Source organism: Sylvia atricapilla, chromosome W (genome assembly GCF_009819655.1).
Source record: "Sylvia atricapilla isolate bSylAtr1 chromosome W, bSylAtr1.pri, whole genome shotgun sequence".
NCBI classification, from domain to species: Eukaryota; Metazoa; Chordata; class Aves; order Passeriformes; family Sylviidae; genus Sylvia; species Sylvia atricapilla.
This window is the reverse complement of record NC_089173.1, coordinates 15,676,089-15,694,575: the sequence shown is the minus strand read 5'-3', so window position 1 is coordinate 15,694,575 and position 18,487 is coordinate 15,676,089. Positions and strand designations below refer to the sequence as shown.

The window sequence follows — 18,487 nt, the reverse complement described above, 5'->3', positions numbered from 1 at the left end:
ATGAAATGACTCCTGGAGAAAGGTAATTCCATTTCCAGGGTCTGGGGACAGAAGAGAGCAGGGATGTGATGCCTCTGTGTTGACTGGGGCAGGGGGTTTGGCTTTGTCTTAGGGTGACTTTATGATGTCTGTATCCTCAATCGTCTGTTCTGTGTGTGCTGTATGTTGTGTTCTGTACCTTTAAGACTGGTTCTGAGAGTGAAGCAGGGAAAGAAGAAGCGCGCAGTTTGTTTTGAGAAAACAGCATTCACTCCTCTGCATTTTTCCTCAGGATGGTGTTATTCGGCTGAGGCATGGACAGCAGTGGGACAGAAATCTTTTTTGCTTTTAGTTAGTTTAGCTAGCTGAGGCAGAGAAGCTTCCTGGACTGATTTTTTTCTTTTTCTTGGGACTGTTTAAACCTGCTCTGGACTGAAAGACCCAGAGGAGCACTGGGGAGCTGGCACCTGTGGCCCACCAGGGCCTAGACCTCCGGAGGGATGAATAAGAGACTGAAAGAGAGTCAAGTTATACCCACAGCAAGAACTTTTTCAATTTGCAATCTCACTCAAAAACGAAAGGTTTTATTGTTTCATATTATTTATTCTTTAAGCTTGTGGGCACTTTGTTTGTTAAATAAATAGTTTTTTCCACTTTTCTTTGGGGGGAGGGACCGTTTGGGTTTGCTCTCCAGAGGAACCCTATTTCGGGGTTTCTCCCTAATTTGCCCTAAACCAGGACAGGCTTCCATGGCCATGCACATATCCCAAAGCTGCTGCTAACACCACCAAATCCTGCTGGAGACATCAAGCCTGCCAGTTTGAGGAGGGGTTTCAGACTGAAGCAAAGCCCCTTTGAGAATACAGACATTTATTTCAGAGAGAATTTTAGTAAAAATGCACAAAGAAGAACCGGGCTGGGAAGAGGCACAGTCAGAATTCAGAATTCAGCCCTTGGTAAGGATCTCATTTCTCACAATGAATATGGATGTTGTTAATCTTTTTAAACCTCAATGAAATCACCTAAAAAAAAAAAAAAAAAAAAAAAAAAAAAAAAAAAAAAAAAAAAAGGGAATATTTTCCAGACTGCAGCACCTTCCACAGCTGCAATCACCCTCCTGCTGGATATGGTGATGGTGCTGCTCTCCAGCTCTTGCCTGCACATTCTGATGCACTTTCTTTGTTAGCAAAGCTTAGATCTCATTATAATTCCCTATTTCACTGGCAGGAAAACTGCACCAAAGAGATGTAAAGCAATTTTCATCAAATCACACTAAATAGCAGCAGGAGAAATAGAAATGGGCCCTGTGTCTGTTCACTGCTTTCATGTATGAGCTTAATTAACTGGGAAAAATTAGAAACTTCTCTAACCAGAAATGAAAGGGAGCTCACACATTACCTGATCTTCTGATACTGAGTAGCATGTGGCCAGAGTGTAATAAGCCATGTGCTAATATATCAATCTCTGAGGGACCAGCCATTGCAGAGAAGTGGCTATAATTAATTTGAGTGAGACTGCTCCTGGGAGGTGTTTTGTAAATCAAAGGGTTTCATAAAGAAAAATATAAAAATAACAAACATTACAGAAGACAAATAATAAAGCCATGCACAGGTGTGTGAGAAATCTCTGACACCTTGCTAAGACACACCAAAAAGCCCCTCACTTCCTTAGTGTTCCTTCCGAAATACTGAATGTTCTAGGAGGGAAAACCTGGCTTGCAGCCAATAAGATCACCAAGAGGCTCAGAGTTACACTCAGAGCCCAATCCATGCCCTTGTGCTGGCACTGAGCCAATCCCTGTCAGGAGGGTGTGGAAGTTTCTAGGTAAACTTCCTAAAATGTCTAAAGGTAAACTGAAACTCTTTCCCTATTTGGAAACACCTGCTGGGGGTGTGTGGGATGCTTTACTACAATCCTCCACCAAAATATTAATGGACTCTGAGAGAATTAAGGGAAATTTATGACATACACTTCACCCTTTGTTTTTAGAAAATAATTTTTCAATATTTGCAATAAGCATTGTTCAAGCCACATTTTCCTCTAACGCATTTTAGTTTGCAAGTGTTCACAATCCAAATAAATTCCAAGTACTGCAAATGAGACATAGAAAATTACATCCACTAGGTCTATTACATCTTTATCATATTCTTCATGCCAAAAAATTCAAATTACTCTGTATTATGCATGTATTCACATATTCTGTTGCTTGCTCTTTAACTCCCCTTGTTTTCCCACACATCTTGCTCATTTTGCAAATGTTATCTTGTCTTTTTCAGTTTAATCCTCTGTACTCCCATTTCTTTATCTCAGTACCTCAGTTTGGAGAGCGACCCTTCTGTTTCTCCCATTTGCATCCTGCAACCTCAGCTCCAGCTCCTCCTTCCTTCCTAATCAGCAATTTGTGGTGCCATTTCTACTGAGGCTCATCTGAGAGGCTGCTGAGAGCACAGTAATGATGCAGGCATGGCACAATTTGCAGTCCATCCCTCTGTGCAGTCCACTCCATCCCCTTCTAAACAATTTTAATTCCACTCCAAGTATGTGCCGTTGCCATTTTTCTCTCCTCCCAAACAGCATCAAAATTCATCCCCTCCACAGGCTTTATTACCAAGTTGATAAACCATAAAATACATTTTACACTATATTTCTCAAAAATTTAGATGCACACTAGCATAAGAGTTTACCCAGTCCTTGTTTTTCAATTACTTCAGCCCAAAGGGTTCTCAGAACTCTCCTACAACCTTTCTCCCACTGCAGGGGATCCCCAGGGCTCTGTGTCTCCTCAATCTCTGATGGGTCCATGGAAGAGTCAACTTCCAACTGCAATAAGAAAAAAATCTGAAACACTTCAGGAAGATGTACAACTCCAATATCTCATAAATACCTGAAGCATCTCAACCTTGTTTCTATAACTGAAAGCCATAATGGACACTTGAGGAATACACTAATACTTAATACACTATGAGGAATTCTAATTTCTGTCCCATTCCACAGACAAAGTGAGGATAAGGTGCTCCTGCAGCTGCAGTAGCTCTGAATCATCCACCTGGATGAAAAACAGTTGAAATTTTCACACCCAGCTCCAGTGCAAACCCTGCCTTTTCAGAAGCACAAACAAGAACGTGGCTGTTGATGTGAAACACCACTCTGTTGTGTTTCAGAGCATCAGACCTCAGCTGAAAGACTCCTCATTCCAGGGGCATCCTCCAGGAAAACTCGTTTGATTTCATTCTGCTCACCTAAAGGACACCAACTGCTAAAGATGTGAGTGAGGCCCGCTTGGAACTTTAAATTATGTTCTTTGTCTGCTGCTGGATTTGCTGCTATACATTTGTCCTGGGTTGTAGTTTAGGATGTATTCTATCACCATCTTCAGTTAATGGCCCATCAATGCCTTTTGCATGACTCAGAGATAACTCCCTCTGGGAGTTATCTCTCTCTTTAATGGGCCATTAAGGCTCTCTTCCATGACTCATCATCCCATTGTGAGATGCTCTGCCCATGGAGAAGAGCCAAGCATTCTCACCTGGATATAAGCTGGGATTTAGAACAGTAGAAGCAGCCCTCACCCACTGGATTCCAAGAGGACCGGAGCTACCAGACCTTTCTACAAGATTTCTGTTTCAGGAAGACCACCTCGTCTGGACTGTTTCCATCACCCTGATCAGGTTGTATTCTGACTCTGTCAGTGGTTTTTCTTTTTGTTTTTATTTTATTTTATTCTATTTTATTTTCCTTTTCTTCTCATTAAATTTTATTTCTGACTTAGAGCCTCTCACTTGGTTTGTTTTCAAAACCACAACAACATTGAACTTAAAGGTAGAAACTGATTAAAAGCTTCCTCAGATTTACACTTGTCTCCCAGTTCCATTTGGTGAAGCCTCACACACACACAAATTGCTTTCCTCTTTCAGTCCCACTCTTCTTGTCCTTTAATTACTCAGTCCTCTTTCATCTTAAGCAGCATTTGCTTCCCTCTCTCCTGAAAAACATCAAGTCTCTCTGGGAATCCACCTCCAAACTCTTTATAGCTCCTCCACTACTTCACCTTTCAAGTCTCATGACGTTATTTTCCCTTTTCCCCTGTCTTTTTAAAATTGGCTTCTTTCACATTCCACCCAAACTGCTCCCTTTCATTTCCATAGCCAGAGCAGGCAGGGTGTGCTCATGAAACACATTACCAAGAAACTTAAAAGGCTGCATCAATAAAAAGTCTGAAATATTGTCTGAAGAGATCTGTGTGAGTGAGAGCTAGACCAGTAGGAAATGAATGAAATACAGAAATACAATGGGCTGTGCATTCTGGGGACTATTAACAGATTACTGCTACTGTGAGGAAAGTCATCAGTTCAGGGAAAAAAGATAAAGCAAAAAAAGAGGAGTGGAAAAGGGAAGAACCTGAGTACTCCAAGATTCCTGACAGTGCTAAGAGGGGCTGGGAGGAAGGGAAATACAAAGCTCAAGTGAATTGGGAGATAATTTTTTCATATTTTAATTTACTCATACTAAAATTAATTAAAAAATCTGTCGTGATTTCCTCACTTTCTATTATAAATCTGTCAAAATTGCCTGAATAATCAGTTTCCTTGCTTCTAAGCAAAACCATTCTGCTCAGTTTTTGCCATGTATCAATGACTTGAGGCACATCCTACAACCTGATTGTATTAACTATTTTATATTTTAAAAGTCTGGAATGCTATACTGGATTGTCTTTTAACCCAGACCTACAAGGGGTGTTACCTGTCCACGTTTTATCCCTATTCCAGCTCTTCCTTCCCTAAAAACCACTTCACCTAAAGTGGCCAAGACAGAGGGAGAGATTAATTTTCTTCTCCCACCCACTGACACAAGAATTAGCTGCAGACTCATCTCGCTTAATTAATTTTTGTAAAAAGATGCAAAATTTCAAATAAGATCTTAAAGGTCATGATCAAATCAGCAGAGCAGTCTTCTCTCAGCACCACTCAGAAAAATTAGTTCCCACTTCCAGGTGTTTTATGCAAGGCATCCCACTCCATCAGCCCTTTGTTTTTCAGCCCTTCATTTCCCAGAAAAAAATGTAAATCACAAGATTTAGATGATCATGTTGAGGGTGCTCTGATTTTCTTCTCATCTCACTATCTCACTGCAATTCTGATTTCAAGATTTATCACAAATCAGTGGTTTTACATCAAGGAATCTTCCTTGGGGAAAAAAAAAAAACCAAAAAAAAAAAAAAAAAACAACAACAAAAAAAAAAAAAAAACAAGGAGGAGGAATAGTAGCACTGATGGCAGAACCTCGAGTGGGACTGATCAACAGATCTTTCTTTATGACAGATCTATACACAAGGAAAATAATAAAGTGGAGTTGTATATAACAAGTGAGGTATCCCATAGGAACAGTTCTCTTTCCCTGCTACATCTGCTCCTACAAGCTTTCAGAAGAATTATCCTCTGCCTTTTCAGGTTTCGAGTGCCTTAGGAGATATTTAATTCACTGCCACTGAATTTAGCAGATATGCAGCTACCAGTGTAAGTTGCCAGCATAATTTCTGGGTTAACTAGGCACTTTTTCACATCACATTATATTAATGCAGTGTAAAATTTGGTATTGTCATGTTTATCAATTTATCAGATTACCAAAGTTATCACATTTCTCTAACATGCTTGCAGTGCTTGTTATATAACACAGAATGATTTGCTATTACCTCAGACTTCGTTTAACTTCCACATAAGCTTTTTCAGGCCTGTGAAACTTTATTCACAACTAGTAAGACTATAAATATCACAAATGTACTAATAAAGGTAGATCTGAAGGCAAAATGATTTGCACAGATATGCAGTTTTGCCATGGAAGGATAAACACAGCAAGGCCTCTGAGTGTAAAGAACTGGAATTGAAGGAAGTAAGCAATAATTAGAAGGGGTTGTGTTTTATTGTTGTTGAAAAAAAGCTTGGAGCTATGTAAAAAATATTTCAACATTTGGTTTAAATTGTTTTTTTTTTTCCAAAAACTCATTGATCCTCAGGTCTTACACACTAAAAAACAATCGGTACATAAACTGTTCCCTCCAATGCACACAATTTGCAGCCACCAGGTTACACATTAAAATTCCAAACACACAAATACTACAAGGAGTAAAAGTCGAACATAAGGTTTATTGTAATGCTTGGAATTCCTCCAGCAGGAAGCAGTAAAAAATGGGAAATACAAAATTAAAATTTCAGATTCCTTTTTCAAGGGAAGGAGTCTCCTTTTGCTGTTCTCATTAACTAGGCAGGGGGGAAATAAGCCCATATTTAGTGAATTCTAACAGCACTCAGCTGCAACTAAACTTGGTGTATAAAAATTACAAGAATCTTACTGAGCTAAGACAAGAATGGCCTGTTACATCATACTTAGATGTAAAATACCATCAGCTGATCAGGGACTCACAACTCCCACAAAGAACTCTGATTTAGAAGGCAATGAACCCATTTATAAAAGCCTTATTGATTCTTCCCAACATATAATATTTTTTCATTCAAATGTTAATTCTTAACAGTAGCTCCTTCCAAACTTGCCCAGCAGGGAAATCAGATTTATTTGTCCGCTATACCTCGGTCATGTGATAATCCCTTTTAAAGATTTATATCTCATTTGCAGTCTTCTGCCCCTCTGGTATTTGGACTGACTTGAACAAACTATTATATATCTGTTAGCTTACATTTGAGGCTTTGTTGCATTTTGCTTGGTTTAGTATTAGAACTTGTAGAATTACTTCAGCAGAACAGCTTGTACCATACACTTATTGTCCTCCAATTTATTACATCAGCTGGCTGCTGACACTTCCACTGGAGACAATGATCCAGACACATTTCCTGTAAAAAGCATCCTCCTGATCTCCTCCAGCAAGGAGTTATTTGCTTTATATTGTATTTTCAACTCAGCAGACAAGAGACAAATGGTGTTGTGTGTAATATATATATATGTATATATATATGTGTATTACATATATAAGTATATATGTAAACAGATGTTCATACATTTATTTGTAAAACAGTCCTGATGAATATTGTGCTTAAACTCAATCAGGTTCTTTTCCCAAGATTTTTCCTCAACTGTGTACAGGCCTCAGATCCCTAATAGATGTAGATATCCAAGTATAGAAATGAATCATTAGCAGACAAATTAAACTTCTTATCAAAATGGGACTCTATTGTTAATGGATGAAAAATGAGTGAATCAAATGGCTGCACAAAGAAAATCCAATAAGGGCTCATGTGCACCCCATCAGCAACTGCCACAGCACTTAATTCATAGTAACTCTCTCTCATCAATTATTTCATACCTGCATGGATTTTCCTCCCTCTAAAGTAATTCCAGGCTTCAGCTATGCAACTTAATTTCCAAATTAGTGATTTCCAGGGAATGCGTTAGCAGAGTAATAGGCTGAGGAAAATGAAGGGGGGGGGAAGGGAAGCTTCTTGGAAAACAGTAAGAAAAATACTTGGATAACATTAGGAACATGAAATGATAGGGAATAAAGAAGAGTCTAAAATTAATATACAGTGTTCACACCTGGACGCTGAGCTTGTTCTGTAATTGTTTGTTCCAATGGCAGAACAAGAGGGAGGAGGAATACAGAGGAACCAAAGGGAGAACACACGAGGTTCCATGTGACCAGTCTCAGCTGTTGAGAGGTTTCTAAGTTTTGCTTTAAATACCAAGAGACCTGTGCAGGTCACAGCAATCCCTGGGAGGGAGCAAGTCAATCTGCAGGGAACACAGACAGTAATGACTCAGCTAACAGAGTCCTCCTCTCCAGTAGCCTCTTGAAATTTGAATTTTTCAGCAAGCAAGGAGAGAACCCCACATTTAAGCAGAAATGTTGCAAACCAGAGTTGAGCTTTTCTATCCTCAGAGGTTTTGCAGGAAACATTTTGTAATGTGGAGTGTAACGGGTCTTGGAAACTGCAAGTTGAAGGGTGAAGGTGGGATGCAACCACCACAAAGAGGCTTCAGGGGATTTGGGAAGTGGCTCCTCTGTGGGCCCAGTTAACACCAGAGAAGGGAAAGTCTGTGCAGCTGGGAAAAGCTCCAAAACCCTGCAGGTGTTGGAAGCTGCCCTCACTGCAGGATTACGACCATTAAATCTCTGGAGAGCTTTTACTGATGTGCTCTGATGCCCCACACAGGCTGCTCAGCTTTTCTGAGCCAGGTTCTGTGTGTGCAGGGCAGGCAGGGGTTGGATGGTGACAACACAGCCCAGCTCCAGAGCACAGGGTGGGAGAACTGCAGCAGGTGCTCAGAAAGGTAAAAGAAATCCTGTTCCCCCCAAAAAAGATTCTTTTTTCCTTAAAGTAAACAGGGAGGTTAAACAGTGCAGGAGGCACCACAACAAAGGGGAACTTCTGAGGGAACAGTCTGCTGCTGCTGTGAACCTGGGATAAGCCTTAAAATGTTGGTTTAAAAAGAAAATGCTTCTCTAAAAGGGAGAAATCATCTCTCTCTTCTTGCCTGGTGCTAAAATGAACCACAGCACTCTGAAGAAAACGTGGATTTGTCAGTTGTAGTCATCACTTTCCTGCTACATTGTGATGACTTTCAGTAGCTCATTTGAAATATCAGTCATTCTGTAATTCCCAGCCTTTAAACTGGAGCTGCAGGAATGCTACAGCACTACAGCTTTTCTTGACTCAGACCAGAACCTCAGTGGAACCTTTCCTTTTCCTGGCAAAATCAAATAAAGAAAGTGCAATTTCATGCTGCCTTCCTTGAAAATAAATATATATACACAAAAAGAATTTACAATAATGTAGGAGATGGCTAGCTGTGAGAGGTCACATAAACAATCTGCAGCTGGATAGCAACAGGATGCTGGTCAGCCCTTATGTATATAGTCAGAGAGGCACTGTCCTTGAGGGTGCTTCTGGACAATATCAAAATGTGTAACAGGAACCACAGGAATGCAGAGGTGGGAGTTAATTTCGCGCTTCTTCATTTAACCAATAGTATGCTTACTTTTAGTTTTATGCATGAGCTTATTAGGTGTGCTATAAATTCTGTAAACACTTCTAAATAAACTGAGTCTTGCTGATCAATTGGATCGATTTACGGCATTTCTCCCACCAACCACGACATGATAACATACTAATAAATATCACTTTGTTGAACCACAGCTGATCTAGCTATAAAAGTAATTAACTGAAAAAACTGAAAGGTAATCACCACACAGTGGAAAGTAAAATATACAGGCACCAGTGGGATAATATATCCTGATAGTATCTGGGAGAGCCCTATAGCCATCACACCACTATTCAAAGTATTAATAATGTGAGTGAAATCTTCATAGAAAGATTATCCTTATGTGCCTGTAAAATACATGGCATTCTGTGAGAAAAGCACCAAAGTCTTCCATGCTTAGCTTTCCATCACAGTCTCCTATTGAGAACTGAAAGTCAGCCATCCAGGAGTCTGAAAAGGCTTTGCTTGGGCTTTCTCAGATGGAAAAAAAAAGGAATACCAAAAAAAAAGAAAAAAAAAAATCTATCATGCCTGGTTCACTTCAACCCTTCATTTGCTCATATTCATGTGTTGTGGTTTGAAAGCAAACCGAGTGAGAGTTTCTAAGTCAGAAATACAATTTAATGAGAAGAAAAGGAAAATAAAATAAAATAGAATAAAATAAAAACAAAAAGAAAAACCACTGACAGAGAATACAACCTGATCAGGGTGATGGAAGCAGTCCAGATGAGGTGGTCTTCCTGAAGCAGTGATCTCGTAGAAAGGTCTGGTAGCTCCAGTCCTCTGGGAATCCAGTGGGTGAGAGCTGCTTCTACTGTCCCAAATCCCAGCTTATATCCAGGTGAGAATGTTTGGCTCCTCCCCATGGGCGGAGCATCCCACAATGGGATGATGAGTCATGGAAGAGGGCCTTGATGACCCATTAAAGAAAGATAACTCCCGGAGGGTGTTATCTATGAGTCATGCACAAGGCATTGATGGGCCATTAACTGAAGATGGTGATAGAATACATCCTAAACTACAACCCAGGACATCATGAAAGGCAAAATACATGAGTCAAAAGGCAGTGCTTGGCTTAGTAAGAGAGCTAATGAACACCTTCATGTCCAGATCTTTAAAAGGCATGTCCTTCATTATTATAAATATTTCAAATCAATTTCTGCCACCTGTAATATTATAAAGCATTTACATCTCCACAGCATTTTCAATTCAGTGTATTTATTTTCATATTTTCCAAAAAAGTCTCTGCCAAATACACGTCCTGGAGTCACTGTCTCCAAAATAAAACCACTCAGCTAAAAACACAGCAGAGTGTGAAGGCCACCACTTCTTTGTGTATATTATTAGTGTTATTTTAAGCAAAGTATTTCTTAAAATTACATTTAACAGCTTAAAAATTTACCAGCCAGTAATTGCTTTTAGCAACAGACAGAGAAGCCATTAGGATGATTTCAGTTCTGTAATTAACACACACTCTCAGCCACACAATTCTGTCTGACTCATTCCCTGCACAGACTCTAATTAACTTCCAAAGGAAAGCCAGGGGATTCCTGGTGGACTAATAATGCTGTGGAGACATGCAAAACTTCACCTCTAGGAAACGATCTAGCCTCACCATGATTACATCCCAAAAACCTCACAGAAAGCTCTGATTGCACTCCCTTCCCCATCAAATTCATTTATTAACCAGAGTGAGGGGAGGATTTGTGGGGTTTTGCTTTTAACATGAAAACATGTCTGAAAAAAAAATCACTGCTGAGGAAACACCATAGATAAATCTGTATCCTATAAGTTTGGAATCCATAAAATATTTTATATGGGATTCAGTTGTCAAAATAGGAGCTCAGTGACTTCACACTGAGGTTCTGAGACTCAGCACTGCCCTGGTCAACCGATCCCCCCATGGAGAGAGGGGAAAAGAGCCAGGAAATCTTCCGTAACTCACACCACATCATGGAAACAGCAGGGCTGAAAAACACAGCTGGAAAATCCCCCCAGCTTTGATCCCTGGAGAAGTTTTGGGTTTTTTCTCAGTGTTTTTTAAATTTATAAAGAAAAATATACTGACTGGACACAAATTGATCTTTAAAAGAGAGAAGCAGGCCAAAGAGGGCCTAATTTCAGATATTTATCCAGATATTTTTCTCTTTTAACCACATAAAAGACCCTGTAGTCTTTTCTCCTTTTCATGTCAGAACTGGATAGGAAATTTTCAGTATTTACACCTTCTGCAACTGAGTAAAAATCCTTATTTTCACCTTGCAAGGATCTTTAACCCCATTGATACTTTTCATGCATTATTATAATTTTATCAATCTTTTTTTTTTTCCATTGCTTCCTTTGAACCAAGTTTTTCTGTCTTTTCATTATCCCCATCCATTAGCAGGTGATTCATTTTTGACATGCAATTGCCACAATTTCTTTCTGTCCCTGATTAAAACTTTCTGCTGGTATAAAACATCAGACCACTGCAAATAAAATGGACAGACTCCAGTAAGAAAGATGAAAATGTAAATAATGATGGCATTAGGGCAATTATACAGCACAATCTGAATTGTTTAGTGGGTTTGAACTTCTCAAAGTCAGTTTTTAAGTGGCCAAACCCATTTTGCACATTGAGGACTGTAGGGCACACCTAGAAAATTGGGTAAATCAAATACTCTAGGAAAGATGTGAGATGGTCTAGTGAGTTAATCTGAGCCTCAGGATAAAATGCTATGGAGAAAAACTCAACTTGAGCTTAGGTAAATAGGTAAAAATGATCTGACTGAAACAGGGGAGGGATTTTACCCCTGGATGCATCATGGGTGAAGTTGTGCTTAAATATTGCACCTAGTTTAGACTCCTACAGTTTTAGGATGTTTAAAAAAAATCAGAAAAAAATGAATAAAAGTGGTACAGGATTTAGAGGAACATTAGTCCATCTCCTCACTTCATTCAGCTTATAAAAAATAAGACTTGAGTGATCCAGCTCCAATTTATTTGTACCTATTCAAAGAAAGAAAATACCAGGAACTGAAGCACTTTCATTTCAGCAGTGAGGGACTGGCTGAAGATTAAAGCCAGACAAAAAGATGGAAATAAGCTGCTTCAGAAAACAAACAAACAGAACACTGGAAACCAGTCAGCAAATGCTCTTAAACAGAAGTAGCATCCCAGAGAAGGGATGGAGATTCTGGTTCTCAATATTTTCAAATGTACCTCTGGAAAATTCTGCTTTAGTGAAAGAGTTTTTAGGCTCAGTGCTTTGTAAATGGTAGCACAAAAACCTGATCCTCTGGGAATACCCTTACTGGACTTGTGGTTCCATCAGCTCTACAGTTCATAATGTATTGATCACATAATTTATTACCAACATTTAATATATATAAATATATATTAAAATACTGTTATAAGTATTGGAGAATTAATTTGTGTTTTATAGAAATATATGGTATTGAATCATTTTAAATCCACCAAAAAAAAGTAATTGTGAAACTGTAGCCTCTTCCGGGAACAGGGGAAGCAGCGCATTTACAACAGAAAGAAGGGTGTCTCCACCAGGAGATGGGTCCTCTCCGAAGATGGGATTGTCAATGACCCGGTGATCAACACCTGATGAAAATCTTATCTACATTCACCTGGGTGTGCATGCCAATACCGGGTTCCCGTAAATGCAATCAGATGTCCAGCCCTGCCCGGAAAGCTAAAAAAGAAATATGAATATGAAACAATGACTGAGTGGACAATGGGATGAGGCAACCTTCTTTCTGGCCGGAAAAACTGTATATAAGTCGACCCTGCAAAAGCAGACTTGGTGAATGGAGGAGGATTCGGCACGCTGCCGGTTCTAAGCTTCACCCAGCAACGATCCTGGGCTCGATGCTGTCCATTGCTTGTGGCTTTTTCGAATTTCTATTTCACAATATTTCTTAATAAAATGGCATATTGATGAAATTGGGCTGCTTACTTATTACAAATACTATGTGTAGTTGCCAGTTTTAAGTTCTCCTCACTGCAGACCTGCAAGAAGATTGAGTCAACTGCTGCAAGCCTTAGGAAAAAACTTTAGAAAACCAAAAGTGGGAAAAATTAAAGGAATATGGAGAATACATCAGGCATATAAGAAAAGAGCCAAACAACTGCTGTGCTCTCACCAGTGCTCTACAGGTTCTGGTTTTATTTTTATCAACATCACCTTGCTAAATCAAGAATCCTCTTCTTTTTTTCTTCCCTGACTGAGATTACTTTTGGTTGATCCTAATCTGCACTTCCAGGAATGCTGCTCCACGTAAATAAAATCTTGACTTGGGCTGCAAAGCTCTGAACACAGATCTGAGATACTTGGGGGTGAACCCTGAAAGAGCCTTAAATGTGAAAAAGCAGCTTTCTCGACAGAAAAGGGGAACATTAGAGGGGCTGTGTTAGTGAACTGTATTGATCACTATACATTCAGACAATTTCCAAATCCCAGAAAAAGTATCTGGGCTCTCAGCAATGTTTCCATACAGGCTCTGGGATTTTTGTGTCCGTGTGCTCCTATTTAGCCTCTTTTATAATTATATGGATAAAGAAGCTGAACAATCTGGCTGCTCTTCAATATCTCTGTGACTTCTTTTTGAAAAAACGAATGGAGGAGGAAGGGAATGGAAAAATAATAACAGAACATGATTTTAGAAATTATTACAGTGCTGAAGTGTGTGTGGAGTTCAGATTCTATTAGAATCACAATAATAATGCTCTCTGTATTGCTTTCCAGTATAGTCTGGATTTGTTCTAAGTTCCTTGGAACAGTTTTGTTCTCCCAGTTTTAAACAAGAGCAAAATGAACAACAGTTTAAAGAATCCAGAACAGCAAAATAAAGTATTTTGGAGTGAAGGAGTTGTTTTGGGTTTTGTTTACTTTTTTGTTTCTGGGGTTTTTCTTAATGGAAATCACAATAAATCAAATATTTGCTTAGAGTGATGCACTTTTGGGGCCCTTTTCCTATCACATTAGGGCTGGAGCTCGATTTTTAAAGACAGACTGTTCTGAGTTGACCTGCCTCCTATCCCATATATCCATCCCATATCTTGGATACATTGTTATGTCTCGCAGCTGAATCCCTCCCGCTTGGGCGGGTGCCTGCAGTTGTTTTTTTTTTCTTTCTTTCCTGTTTCGGCTCTTGCTTTTGCTAGTTCGGCTGCCTTTGCCTTCTTCGCTTCGCTTTGCTTTGCTTTGCTCTCCGGCTGCCCCTGCCGCCATTTTTTTTCCCTCGCTGCTTCTGTTTGGTTTTTTTTTCCCCCTTCCTTCTTGCCCCCCCCCCCCACCCCCCCCAAGGTTTGAACTGGCTCCAGACCTGACCTGACCTGAGAAGTTGGAGAAGTCCCGGGGCTTGCAACAGACGCGTCAGCACCCTCCTCATCATCACAGTAACCCGTCTTTTTCCCACTATTCGGTGTTGGGGAGTGGTTTTTTTTGTCAATAAACTGGTTTTTCCACTTTTCCTCCAAGGTATTTTTCCTTCCCGAACCCAGGGCTGGGGGGGAAGGGGTGGTGGAGGTTTGGTTTAGGGGACTCCTTTTGGAGGTTCTTCCCTAATTTATTCCAAACCAGGACACAGACCGACTTGAATTTTCATTTGCTGATGCAGCAGAAAATTTTACAGAATTCAGAGTTCTTAAGAGCATGTTGGCTTTGCTGTAATTAGGGCTGCAGGAATCCTGCAGAAATCAGGCTGACAAGCAGAACCAGGCAAGGCAAGTCACATCTCTGGCAAAAGAGATTCAGTGCAACTTTTTCACCTTCATCAGCAAAACCACTCAAAGAGGTCTCTGCCCTCCTTGCAGGATTCCTGACCCATCTGAGCATGCCTGGAACCGTGTTATTGTAAGAGACGGTCTGAAGATCCCTCATCTGCCTCACAACCATCGTCAAGGACTGAGACTGAAACCCCTAAAAGGACTCTAACACCCCAACACAGGAGTGCTGGCCTGGCTGAGGTGGGACGTTTGCCAACTGTTGCCTGCAGGTGTGTTCAATGGAAAAACCTGGCACGCATTTCCATCGGAACATCAGAACCTGAGCAGAAACAATGGGCAAGTCATGGTGAATTGACTGCACTTGCTGACGGCTGACCTGTTCTGAGTTCTCGAAACGAACACACCGTAAAGATTTCCCCACCTTTTGGCCAACTGCCTGTCGCTTTGGAAAGGACTATAAGGACTCCTGGGTTAACCAAAGACTTCAAGATCTTCCCACAGAAGAAGGCGGATCTATTGGCTAGACCACGAGGATTTTGTCTCTCCGTTGGTAGCTATATCCACCTCTTTCTCTTTTCTTGCTATCCTTTGTTTCCCTTTCAAATCCTTCTATTGCATTTGATGTTGGCACTAATAAAAGTGCATTTGTTTTGATGAATACTGAAATCCCCTCTGTGTTGTTTTTCTTTTGTACTCTGAGATTGGTTAACAAACCATCACTATTCCCGCTTGCATTAGCAGATCGTGATAGTGATAAACAGGATTAATTACATGATCATGTTTAAAACTGATCCTGCAGAAAGAAAAGGAGGGGAAAGAGGCATTTTCAGCAGTGATTATTTTCACAGCCAACCCTGCATATGGTTGTTACCACCACAGTCAGGGAGATGGGGACCTATTGAATTGTATTAAGCTGAATTTAATTAATCTCGCTTCAATTAGATTTATCTAAGTGTATATTAAACTCTGTGTGTTCATCAAGTGGGAAAATTATAATCTTTGCTCTTCAGCAGAGATTTTTGTGTGTATGCTAAAAATCTCTGTATTACAGTAAGTTCTAAATATGACAAGAATGGAATATTGCTGCACTCTGGTCCAACAGCTGAACTTTAAGTTTGAATTATGGAACAAATTATTCAATTGAATTAAATAATACCTATTAAGTTTACTACTGTGTAAAAGCAACTAACTCCTTGTATGTGAGAAAGCCTTTACTATCCAAGCTCCTTAATTAAAGCATCAACAATCATAATCTCCACCTGAAATCCCCTCATCTGTAGAAGTCACCCCTATGTCATAACCAAGATGCAGAAAAGCATGTAAAACCAAGCAATGCTGGCTTTATTCAGGCTGTAATAAAATAAAATTAAAGCCAACCCAAATCCAAACTTCATAGGCAGAAATTACTTGAAATAAATACATATTGTCTAAAAAAAGATAAAAAGCTGGAGAGGGTGCTCATTTATTACCTTTTAATGAATCCTTTGACCACTCCCAGTTAAAATTTCAGTCTCAAAGTCAATTTGCTGCAGGTTCTTTGTACTTTAACTTCAAATGCATAGACTTGGTGCTAAAGGCATAATTTTTTCACATTTGCCAAGAAGATAAAAATGAAACAATTAATAGGAAACCCCCCAAAACCCAAAGTACACATCTGCAGGAAGTTTTGTTTGGGATTGAATACAGAGTCTAACATCTTTATTTGCTGTATTTGGCCCCACTGAGCATAGAAGGTGAATTTCCCAACTAAAACAAGCTCAAAAGTAGGTGAGACTTCCAGAGTTTTCTTAGGATAATCATAGGTAAAGGTTTAGGTTTGCTGAATTAACAGCAGAACCGGTAAGCCCAGTTGCAGTGACAGATGCCTCAGGACTCAGCAAAAGGTAATTTTGGCCAATTATGTTCAGCACAGCCTATGGTGATGTTGGGATTGGGATCCAGACCTTCCAAAGGGGTTTCCCCAAATAATGAAGCAAGGAAGGAGCTGTGGTGTCCCAGAGAGGCCCTACCCCAGCCAGGAGACTGCAGGAGATTATGGAGATGTTTACAGCTGACCTTTCATAAGCACAGCAATAAATCAGAGCTTTAATCCCCTTCCCTCTATGCACACAAACCCCAAGATTCATCAAAAATATTAAAGCAAAGTTTTACAATAAAACTTCCGCCATGGAATGTAAAATAACAGTGGCAAATACCTGAGAAGGGGAGTAGCCAAGTATTTCACATATCAACCAAAATTTACTAAGCACTTTCTTACTACTGACTCTGATATGAACCAAAAAACTTACCCAGTGAGTGCCTTAAAGGAAAACAAAACCCAAACCAAAAACACGCCCCAATACAGAACTGGGGGTGAAAGGGAGTTCTGGGGCAGGGAGAGAGAGCCCTGGGTGAAATGAAATCTCTATTTCTCATTAAGGCGACAGTCAGGCTGGTTGGAAACCTGGCATTTTCAACAAAATTTACATTTCTAGAGTTGTTATTTAAAATATCTTTTTTGAAACCACTGGGTTTCAGTAGCATCAGAGTTTTCATGTATGATCAGAAGGGACCTCACAGATCCATGCTCAACAGTGATGAGTGACAGCTCATTAATTAATGTTACACTGGCACTGAAGCACAAACCAGCAGAGAACTTTCTTTGGACAGAGAACAAAATTTAGGTGTTTTTAGAATTGCAATACTGAATTATTTTCTGTAATGTTAAGGCTTGTTTCTTCCTTGAGGATAACACACAAATAATTAACATACAGCTGCCTAAACCACAGTGACCAGGAGCTTTTACCCATTTCACACCTCAGAAATTATGAAACACTCTTCTGCAGTAGCTTATGCTATGGCAGAAATATGTAAAATTATAGACATTGAAAATACTTTTTATAACTGAAGGAGTACAAAATAATTGTAAAAAAGAATAAATTATGTGTTGTGTGTATACATTAAAACAACTCATCTCCATCCAGACTCAATAGAAGAACACAGCTATGATGTTGTAGACAAAAATAATCTGACATTTTCATAGTTAATCCAAAATATTCCTGAGTTACCTCACCCTATACTTGGTTTGATACCTGGAAGTATCAAACATACCTGAAAGCAAATGAAATAGAAAAATCCACTGAATATTGCATGTAACACCTGACATAACATACCTGTTTTCTTCTGTAAACATCCAAAGAACCAAACTCCTGTTTTTGAGCCCAGGTAAGCATCCACAGGAAACAAAACACATTCCCCAGTGGTCCCAAAGTCACTGACACAGGTTTTATGATCATGTACATGCTGTGCTCTACAAGAATGAAACAGGGCTTTTGAAAAAGTATTAAAAAAATATTCTGGAACTGCTTTACAAATATCCTCATCAGTACCAGTAGTAGCTTTGTGCTTCAAAATTAAAATTTCTACAATATAAATGTTTAGGGGATGGTATTCCAAACTCATAAAAACTCTGGTATAGGTGAGCAGCTCCAGTAACCACCAAAACAAAATCATACTGCACTGCACTGTACTGCACAAGGGGTTGCCTGAATTTATAGCCTCTCAAAAAAAGGATATGAAGTGGAGCCACATAATGGAGACAAAAGTCTGCACCTAAGAAAGGCCAAGCCTTCATTTCTTTTCCAGCTGAGGTTCTCCTAGCTGATCTGACAGGAGAATTTCATCACTATCACATCATCTTTCATAATTAAACAGGAATTCAGAAATTATAGCCAAACTTTGGATAGAAGTGGGTTCATCAACCTGAGAATCAGCTTCTTGTTCTGGCATTAGCAAGCTCATTATCGACACTTCCTGAATG

The 18,487-nt window shown here is 39.6% G+C and overlaps 1 protein-coding gene and 1 long non-coding RNA gene across 2 annotated transcripts in view; both read right to left on the bottom strand.

Annotated features, from left to right (window-relative positions):
- The window catches only part of LOC136373455 (connector enhancer of kinase suppressor of ras 2-like), a 329,371-nt gene that overhangs the window by 222,079 nt on the left and 88,805 nt on the right, over nt 1–18,487 (bottom strand).
- Nucleotides 1,736–18,173, bottom strand: LOC136373471 (uncharacterized). Its single transcript, XR_010745649.1, has 3 exons — nt 18,057–18,173; nt 17,841–17,970; nt 1,736–2,799 (listed from the first exon to the last, which is right to left on the bottom strand). It is a non-coding gene; the product is annotated as an uncharacterized lncRNA (long non-coding RNA).